Here is a 10,824-nt window from a genome sequence, read left to right on the forward strand (position 1 = left end):
CGGAGGAGGGCTTACGCCTCCCCCAGACCACGTGGGGTCGACCGCCCTGGTGGCTTTGGAGACACATGTGTACATGTGCTTTCTCAGTTTTTTTATTTTTAATAAATTTGCAAAAACCTCAAGTAAACTTTTTTCACGTTGTCATTATGGGGTGTTGTGTGCAGAATTCTGAGGAAAAAAATGAATTTAATCCATTTTGGAATAAGGCTGTAATATAACAAAATGTGTAAAAAGTGATGCACTGGGAATACTTTCTGGATGCACTGTATGTGCTCTGCTATTCTTATTTAGGGAGTCATGGCTGGAGGGATGTTAAAAACAGAGCCTGTTAAAGTCCACTGAGGTACTCCTTGTGTGATTTTTGGGCTATACAAGAAATACATTATTGGTGGTGGCAGGGCCGGATTTATATGAAAAGAGGCCCTAGGCTATTCCACTTATGAGGCCCTTTCACCTTCCATTTTTAAGTTTGTAAATTACATGAGAGATAATAAAATTTTGCTAACAATTTGAATGTAGGCCCCTCTTGATCTTGAGGCTCTAGGTTGAAGCCTAGTTAGCCTATAGGAAAATCCGGCCCTGAGTGGTGGTGTTATGTGCTCAGAAAACCCCTCAAAGATTGAACTGCATTAAGTATCTGTGTATTTAAGCACGTCAAGACATTCTGTAATATTAAGACTTATAAACACAATGTTGCATATTTACATTTTTTTATTATCTCCAATTACGCTGATCAGGGAAAGGAGAAACACAGACTGTTGGCTGTAGCAAAGCGGCAGATGTCAAAGATTCTGACACAGATGAGTGTAAACCTTATATTGCACTTAAACAAAACTGTTTTATAAGCTATAAAGCAAAACTTGCATCAAACAATCCAATAACTACAAAGAGCAGCATACATCTCAGGTGTAATAATGATACAAAAAGCAAAGTATCATATAACGTGTTCAGTGTCAATAGAAATGCAGGGTCTTTTCTTATGAGTTATAAATGGCTTTTATCAAGATTCTTTTCTTTTTTTGAATATCAAAGATTGTTTATGTTTGCAAACTGAGAATCATGTGCAAATTGAGAGAAAGCGTGAGCTCCAGACGGTAGCTGAGTAAGTCTTCATGTGTGCATAATTGCAGGGCAGGGGTTTAGGGTTTTAGGGAGATGGCGAGAGAGGGGCGTGCAGTAGAGCAGTAATCACTTCCTAAATTAACCATTGCTTTCAATTCATTTGTCAGGAAACAAATTCATGGGATTTATCTCCCACTGAACAGACAGCAGCAAATATTTACTCACCTCCACATAACAAAGGATTTGCACAATTAAAACAAGCCCAGGATGGCGGATCAGGCAGTCTCAGATCATGTCTCCTTTTCTTTTGCTAATATATGCTTGAGTCTTTATTGGCACTAAATCAACACACCAACACAAAGTATGCATTCTGCATCCTTACGCATTTATCTTATCACTGACAGAAAAGGCATCTGCATGGCTTGTAGTCCTGGTGGGATTTTTAACAAAGCTAATCCTTTAAATCCTTTTCTTAAACATCTACTTAGCAAATGAACAGAGATGTAAAAACTCTCTTGCATTAGACATTTGATTAAGAAATATTTCTGCTGGCTCCATTCTGTCACCTTATGCTGAACAGAAGATTTTAGATGCACTGGCATTTCACTCACTGCTGGTGGATTATAAAATATATACACATTTGAAGAGCCTAATTTAGTGTAATTACGTATTTCTGCCTGTCTGGTTTTATTTAAAAAATAATAAAAAGAGAAAACCATAGATACAAACTGTACCTCTCATTTTAAAACACAGAATAAAAACAGATTGGACTCACCAGTGGTTTATATGCTGCAGAATCCGAGAAATTAAGCAGCACTCTTTAGTTCTCTTAGGGGACATTGCCAGCATTTTGTTATGCAGGTGTATTTCATGGTGCATTTTGTGAACATTCTGAATTTCCATAGAAACTCTGCTCTAAAAGTCCCCCCTTGCTGATTTGAATTCTCCTTTTAAGCCTTCAAAGCCACTAGGAAATCCTTTGATCATTGTGGAGTTTTGCACATTACATTTGACAGTATGTTTTCCTAAAACACTACATAAAGCTGGTTGCTATTCACGTCTTTATTTTTTTTCCTGTCCTCTGATAGAGATGCTTCTGATGCTATTATCTTTCAACGTGCGCCAAAAATAATAGTCCCAGCATACTGTCGTTATCTTTATTCCGAGTGTAATCATCTTCTAGCTGTTGTCTTTGAATTTTTAAACAGTCATTACTTGTGTGCTGAATGCTCTACTGGTGTTAAGAAAGAAACTAAATACTTTCGGCTATCATCGCACATTGTACCAGGCATGTGGGCAAAGGGTGTCAGGGATTTGTTATTTTCCACAGCTGGAAGAGGACATTTATGGAGTAAGAAACTGAAGCAGCTGAGACTGTACAAAGCTTAAATCCAAGCAGATGAAAAACAATGAAAAATATCCAGGCCCCCTGGAGATGAAAGCTGGGTGAGGCAAAGGCTATCGTTGTAGTGGATGAACAGAACCTATGCATAATGATGGAGTCATTCATTTGAGCTTTACTTTTCTTGTCATACCTCCATGAGCTGAATCAGTGTAACACTTACCGTAGATACTCGCGTATTAGTCGATCTCGCAGATAAGTCGAGTGTATTTTTAAGCCGAAAATTATGAAATTTGTTATGACCCGCGTATAAGTCGAGGGTAAAACTTGACAGCTATCAGAAATAGAGGGCGACAATCAGCTATTAATGGCGACAAAACTCACTGTCACGTCAGAGGCATTCCCTCTGTGCTTGGAGAAATGCTAGACTCGTTGACTCAGCAACTAATCCTTGCATGTGCGTGAGTTGCGAAATGTAAACAAATGTAAACAAAGGCAAGATGGCATTGATATGTCACAAAGGAGCGAAGCGAGTGCAGAAAAGAAAACACTCGGCAGACGATGTTTTGCACATTATCGCTGAGTCGGACTCTGATTTTTCAGAATCGGATTTTATTAACAGTGATCAGGAATCGAGCAAGAGAGTGAGAAGCCGGCATCAGCTGATCGGACACCAGCCGATGCCGCGCTAGCTGATCGGCTCCCATCTGAACGCATTCGCGCAGCCGATGCACCTACGGCAAGGTTCACGTGGGAGGAATACACAGACATTGATCCGTGGGAGCCGAACTGGCTACCGGACTCCACAAGACAGTATGGCTTGCTGTTGGACACGACAGATCACCCGCTGCTGGACTACTACAGGCTGCATCTCCTGATGCTGCTTTTCAGCTACTGTCAGACGAGACAAACAGGTAGGCAGAGAAATTTTTTGAATCACGGGCTGCGCTTGCATCACATTGATAGCGTGCGTTGCCTTGGTTCTTTTGATTCCAAATCTGGTTGCACGTGGCAGCTAATGGTATGTTTGTTATCCAAAACCTGCAAAAACTAATGCTCAAATTCAAGTATTTCACAGTTTAAAGAATTATTTAATGAAATTAGAAAAAAACTAGCTAATTAGCAATAGTATTGCTGGCTTATAATTATTTTAAAGACCATGGGAAACGGCAGATGACCGGTGACTTAACACCGTGAAGCATTGAGTGTACAATGTCATTACCCAAATTCTATGGACAATTGTGTTGCCCCGCGGATAAGTCGACCCTGTTTTTTTGAATGAATTTTAAGGCATAAATTTTTCAACTTATATGCGAGTATCTACGGTAATTACAGTATCATTCTCAGGTTTCTTCATGTATGTGTGCTGCAGTGAATGTTAAAACCTCCACTCCAATGGGCTTGCCCACCAGCTGAAAGATTTTTACGTGACTGTTTAGTATAGCAAAAGTAGGTGTATTGTATAATGAGCATTCAGAATCAAAGCAGCATAGTAATTTAACCAATTAAATGAAAGAAAGTTCTTAAATCTAAGAAGTTCTTGTTTGATTCAACATTTGCCTTCTAGTTTTAAAGGGAGTGACTCTTAAAGAGGGCATCCAGTTTATGAAATGAACCTCAGTATCTTTATATTAAGAATTGGAGAGAATATCACATCTCAAATATGTTCATATCTCTCCTGTGTGATCAAGATAATGCTAGCTGTCCACTGATTATTAAGTGCAACAGCATCTTTGTACTTGATGGTAATTACCAAGCATGTCTGTTGAGTTTTCCTTGGGCCTTCTGTACATCTCAGCTTTAGTAAGTGAAGGCACAGCCCCAAGCATAACAAATTAATCCACTCACCGAACAGGGGGGTATTTTTCGTACGTGGATTACTCATTTAGCCGGATGTAATTGTTGACGATTTGGCCTGATCCTGGATCTGTCGGTTTTTTGATACTCTTGCTGGATGTGTTGTTGTAGCAGCACATCCAAATCCTCAAACCTGCTCGGAGCAGGTTTGTTCGATGTAAACAAGGATTAGCTCACACACTTAATCAGTGCCCGTGCAAGGAATTTATTCAGTCATGGCTTCACCGTTCATGAATGAGCAACCATTTGATATCGGTGCACAAATTATAAGAAGAGAATTTCATATAGAGAGGGTTTTGCGCGATTGGCAAGATTCTTTATTGCTCCTGGAGGAAATTATTTTCGAAAGATACCGCTTTAGCCGAGGGGGAATATTGTACCTCAAAGTTTTATTAGCACCTTATATTCGAAGTCAAACTCGGCGAAGTCGGGCTCTCACAACCACACAGACAGTAGGCATTGCTTTGAGGTTTTTTGCAAGCGGCACTTTTTTTTATATACTGTAGGCGATGTGGAAAATCTATCTAAAAGTGCAGTTTGCCAGGCAATTCATAAAGTCTGTTTTGCTCAGAAATATTTCCTTCGGGTTTTCATAGTGTTTCCTGGACACCTGCATGTGCAGACAATAAAAGAGACATTTCATGCCATTGCAGGTAGGTAATACACAGGCTAAAACACCCACAGTTCCATGAAGAATCTCACAATCAGCCTAACATTCTCATTACCCAGGATTTCCAAATGTGATTGGGGCACTGGATTGTACGCAGATCTGAATAAAGGCCCCATCAGGTCCAAATGAGCCAGATTACATAAACAGAAAAGGCTTCCACAGTATAAATGTGCAGGTAATGTAACTTTTTGTAAGAGTTGAAAATAGCCAATAGGCATGTTGACATACAGTAAAATTGTTTGACCTTCATGCTATAACTTCTCAGATGATCTGTGATGCATCCTACCTTGTATCAAATGTGGAGGCTAAATGGCCAGGGTCTGTTCATGACTCAAGAATTTTTAAGGAGTCACACCTGTATCGGACATTTGAAGAAGGTAATAATCTAATTATAAATCATGGTGATGTGTGTCTTGTATTCACAATTTTTACATATTCCACAGGTCATCATGATGGAATCCTGCTTGGGTACAGGGGATATACCTGTAGGCATTTTCTAATGACCCTGTTTCCTAAACCCAACCCTGGGCCACAAACTCGATATAATACAGCTCTGTCTAGGGCAAGGGCACGAATTCAAATGACCTTTGGCCACCTGAAGGAGAGATTTCAATGTCTAAAAAGGATGAGGGTTGCACCTGACAGAGCATGTGACATAATTGTTGCATGCTCTGTCTTACACAACATAGCAACCATCAAAAGAGAGAGCCCCTGAGGTTTTGGTGCAGCCTGATGATGACCTTGACCCAATGCACCTTGAGCAAACCAGTGGCAGAGCTGCCAGAGACAGAATTGTGACCCAATATTTTCAATGCAAAAGACAACAGTGTTTTCACACAAAAGTTATTTATTGTATATTACGGCCCTTCGGCCTGTAAGGAGGAGAACATAATTAAGTATACACTCACGCATACACATATACATATGGGAAAGAGATAAGAGAATTTTGTTACCAATTATTTTTCTAGTATTTGCATCTGCAACTTCATTTTGGTTGTCCTCAGTTCATGAAGTTCCATGTCCTGCTGTATTTTTCTCATTTTTAGTTTTCTGTATACAATTTTCTGTTGAAGATATCTCTTGTATAGAGCCCTCACATTTTTCTGCAAATAATTTTCCTCTATATTGTATACACAGTATATCATTTTGAATCATTTAGTATAAAGTACAACAAATGGCTCGACCAACCTCACCATCTCCTTTTTTTGATGTGGACTTTGTTCCAAAAGGGACATGTGTGCTGGCTACAGGCTCCTGCAAAACAGTTATATCACTATTAGCACATGGGACTGATCAGAGTGGAGTTTGTTCAAACATTATTTGGAAAATGTACCTCTCCTCCTGATGAATAATCAGACACAGTGTCTTCATCAAATATTTGACCTTCGTCTTTCTGGTTTGGGCTGCTTTTGCAGTGTTACCCCTTGTGCATATTAAATCTTGAAAAAATCTGATCTCGGATGATTTAATCGACGTACGGAAAATACCCCCCAGACCTATGTGTTGTTGTGATTCATCGTGTTTGTAGATCACTGCTAACGTTCACCTAGCATGAAAGGTAACCTTTTATGTTCTATGACTAATACAGGATTTTATCTTTAATTAGCCACAGTATGAACAGATAACAGAATAATTGAAAACATTTCCAATCACTTGCCCAACGTGAAACTTCAGTCCTTCAGTGCCTTTCCATCTGTATTCACAGGTCTGTGAATGTCTCTTAACCGGCAATCCCTCTCTCGTGCACATCCCCTTAAAGCCTGCTTCTCAGACTGTTATTATTTTTGAGTCACCTTTCTCCCCATACTTTCCATCTTTGAAGGCAACTCGCTCATCATTCCAAAACAGTCAGGCTTTTTGGGAACACATGTGAGAAGGAGTGCCAGTGAAGACACGTTAGTAAAGGCGTAAGAGGCGCGCCGATGGAGTTGCCTTCAAAGATGGAAATGTTTTAGTGTTAGAGATAATTGCTCCTATTGATTTGCTCATGGAACACATTAAGCTCACTGGCCTATAAGTATTAGAATCAGCTCAGTTACTTTTTAATATAATGTAACAATAACATTTAGGTTTCAGTCTTTAGGAATTTCCTCAGGATGCAATGTTTTCTGAAAAATTTAATTAAAGGTTTATAAAGGTCAGCTTGCACTTGAGAACTGTGTTTTATCTTGTTATAAGATTACCGATGACATGCTTTTAATATGGAATGTACCAATTAACTTCTTAGGCTCTTTTGTGAGTTAGGGACAGGAAGAAATGTTAAAACCAGGTATGCAACTATTACCTGTCTTGCTGTCCTTATTGCACTCTGCGCATTTAATGCTAAGAACCCGCAGCAGGCTATTCACTGACTGGGACGACTCTCATTTATTTTCACTTGTTTACTTCAATACAGTTGACCACCAATAGAGGATTCCACTAAGTGTCTCCCGTGCTTTAAGGAATGAACAATCAGAGCCTCTTAGCAACACTAGTAATCAATTGGACAGAGACATTTACTTAACAATTATATTTATTTATGTAATAACCAATCGCAGCAGACATAAGCAATACAAAGAATTATACAACCTAAGTGAATTCATGCAGTCTTATATATCTACACTTAACTGAATGAAAAGTAAGATTTCTTGCTGGAGACAGACCTCCTTGGAAAGTGTCCAGCAGCTAAGCAGGTAGCAAGCTCCATTTAAATCTCCATGGTTCCTCTCAAAGTGTCAGAAAGGCAGCAATTGAACCAAGCACTCCACTTTTGTAACAAAGCACCAGCTGAGCTAAAACTACACTTTTTGAAAAGGTGCACACATTGGGTTTACTATCTGCATGTAAAGCGGCTAACATTTTCTCAAAACATAGGAAAGTCATCATTAAAAGATGCATTAAGCTGCCAGCAGACTAGCTACACAAAACATTTCAAGGTCCTTTTCTGTTTTCCACAATACACTTCACTCCTGTGCAGGTTTGCGAGTCTTTCAGGCCTTGATCATTTACCTGCAATCTGTCAGTTGAAAAGGTTAAACCATCCCTATGGTGACATGTGACAAATTTTGAGGTGCCTAATTCACCTACTCAAAAACCCTGGGTACTCCCAAGTAACCAAACAGATGACTGAATTGTATGAGTAGGTCTTGTTTTAAGAGAAAAGCTTTACTTCCTCCTTTTGTCTGAAGTATACACTTATGGGTGGGTCAGCCTTAAATATGTTAAAAGTCAACCTCTTCTTGCCTCAAACCACTACTGCTGCCACCAGGCAAGCTAAAATGACAAAGAAAATGAGGCACTTGCAATACATGGCATTGTTTGTCAAATTTTGTCCATGTGATATATGAAAAAAATGCACTCAATTATTATTTCAAATGTCATAAGACAGAATTTTAAACAAAACATATTCTTTAACCATCTAAAATCTCATAATCTTTTTCTGAAAAAAAAAATTCTGCAAATAATTCTCTTAGATGTCTGTTGCAATAAATACTAGATTGAGTTTGACAACCAAAAGTTGAATAACGTTGTTGTAGAAGCACCTTCTAGTTTTCATGTAATTACTTCTTAGTCTTCCAAATAATGAACATACTTATACATAAATTATTGGCAGGGCTTCACAGATTGAACACTACAGTATATCTACTGACTGCCAGAGCTTTGAGGTGTTCAACAAAAATGGTATACGTCCAAAAAACAGACAACTGGCAGGCCACATGAGCAAGGGAAAAGGGACCAGTAGATGAAAGCTTATTCAATAATAAAGCAGAATTATGAACACAGATACTGTAGGCAATGATTGTGTGTTAAACAAACTCAGAATCTTAAAAAGGAAGCCCAAAAAAGTCAAGGAACAGAAAGATGCTAATTTAAGCACTTGCTCATTAATTTTAGACGAATCTACAAGATTTGACTATGTTGGCTTAAAAAGTGGTGCGCTGATTACATCAGGTGATGTGGTGACTTGACTTGTGGGAACGTACCTCTAGCAGCAAATGCCCATGTGATAATGATGGGAACATGAAAAGTGTTTAAAACATAAGAGCAATACAAATTTGAAAAGAAAAAAATAATCATAACTGGTACATGCTAGATAATGATTGGTTATAAAAATATAATTTGAATAGTTGGGCCTGTTCACATTGCGAACAGACATTTATTTCTTCCATAGGTCCAGGAATGTGTAGATATATAAGACTGCATGAACTCACTTATGTGAATTTCCCCTTGGGATTATTAAAGTATCTATCTATCTATCTATCTATCTATCTAATATAACACTTGTCCTCACTAAAATGTCCCCAGGAATAATAAAGTAGATTTAGAAATTTTGCCAAAAACACAAAACATGATAGCTACTAGATAAATGCAAGGTGGAGAGTGCAAGGCAGGTATAATAGACAATAATCTTGTATAGTGTTAACGTTTAACCCCCCCAGGTGGAATTGAAGAGTCGCATAGTGTGGGGGAGGAACGATCTCCTCAGTCTGTCAGTGGAGCAGGACGGTGACAGCAGTCTGTTGCTGAAGCTGCTCCTTCGTCTGGAGATGATACTGTTTAGTGGATGCAGTGGATTCTCCATGATTGACAGGAGTCTGCTCAGCGCCCGTCGCTCTGCCACGGATGTCAAACTGTCCAGCTCCGTACCTACAATAGATCCTGCCTTCCTCACCAGTTTGTCCAGGCGTGAGGCGTCCCTCTTCTTTATGCTGCCTCCCCAGCACACCACCGCGTAGAAGAGGGCACTTGCCACAACCATCTGATAGAACATCTGCAGCATCTTATTGCAGATGTTGAAGGACGCCAGCCTTCTAAGGAAGTATAATCAGCTCTGTTCTCTCTTGCACAGAGCATCAGTATTGGCAGTCCAGTCCAATTTATCATCCAGCTGCACTCCCAGATATTTATAGGTCTGCACCCTCTGCACACAGTCACCTCTGATAATCACGGGGTCCAGGAGGGGCCTGGTCCTCCTAAAATCCACCACCAGCTCCTTGGTTTTGCTGGTGTTCAGGTGTAGGTGGTTTGAGTCGCACCATTTAACAGTCCTTGATTAGGTTCCTATACTCCTCCTCCTGCCCACTTCTGATGCAGCCCACAATAGCAGTGTCATCAGTGAACTTTTGCACTTGGCAGGACTCCGAGTTGTATTGGAAGTCCGATGTATATAGGCTGAACAGGACAGGAGAAAGTACACTCCCCTGCGGCGCTCCTGTGCTGCTGACCACAATGTCAGACCTACAGTTTCCGAGACGCACATACTGAGGTCTGTCTGTAAGGTAGTCCACAATCCATGCCACCAGGTATGAATCTACTCCCATCTCTGTCAGCTTGTCACTAAGGAGCCGAGGTTGGATGGTGTTGAAGGCGCTAGAGAAGTCCAGAAACATAATTCTTACTGCACCACTGCCTCTGTCCAAGTGGGAGAGGGATCGGTGTAGCATGTAGATGGTGGCATCCTCCGCTCCCACCTTCTCCTGGTATGTTAACTGCAGAGGGTCGAGGGCGTGGCGGACCTGTGGCCTCAGGTGGTGAGGTAGCAGCCGCTCCATGGTCCTCATCACATGTGACGTCAGAGCGACAGGCTTTTGCCTATGTGTTTTCTTGTCTTCTTAGGGAATCAAATCTGGGAGGCTATCAAAGAACAGGGCCTGTTAAAGCCGATTGAGGCATTCCTTGTGTGATAGACAAGAAATAAACTGTTGATGTTATTGTAGTCTTTATAGGAGCGACAAAAGAAGGAAAAAAAAAACATATTAGGCACACACAGTAAAACTCTATTAGGCCCTAGTCTGGGAAAAAATTATTATATTACATTTGGTCCTAATGGAGAGCCTGCAAGGGTGATCTTAGCTACCCTGGTCATATGTCATTAGCTTGAGTGTCTTTCCATGCATCTAGCTCCTAAGGAGCA

At 40.1% G+C, this 10,824-nt stretch overlaps 1 pseudogene; it reads left to right on the top strand.

The window, feature by feature from the left end:
• Positions 1–4,476: 4,476 nt before the first annotated feature.
• Positions 4,477–5,646, top strand: LOC127526045 (putative nuclease HARBI1; annotated as a pseudogene).
• The last annotated feature ends 5,178 nt before the right edge of the window (positions 5,647–10,824 follow it).

The sequence above is a fragment of the Erpetoichthys calabaricus genome, chromosome 16, assembly GCF_900747795.2.
Source record: "Erpetoichthys calabaricus chromosome 16, fErpCal1.3, whole genome shotgun sequence".
NCBI lineage: Eukaryota > Metazoa > Chordata > Cladistia > Polypteriformes > Polypteridae > Erpetoichthys > Erpetoichthys calabaricus.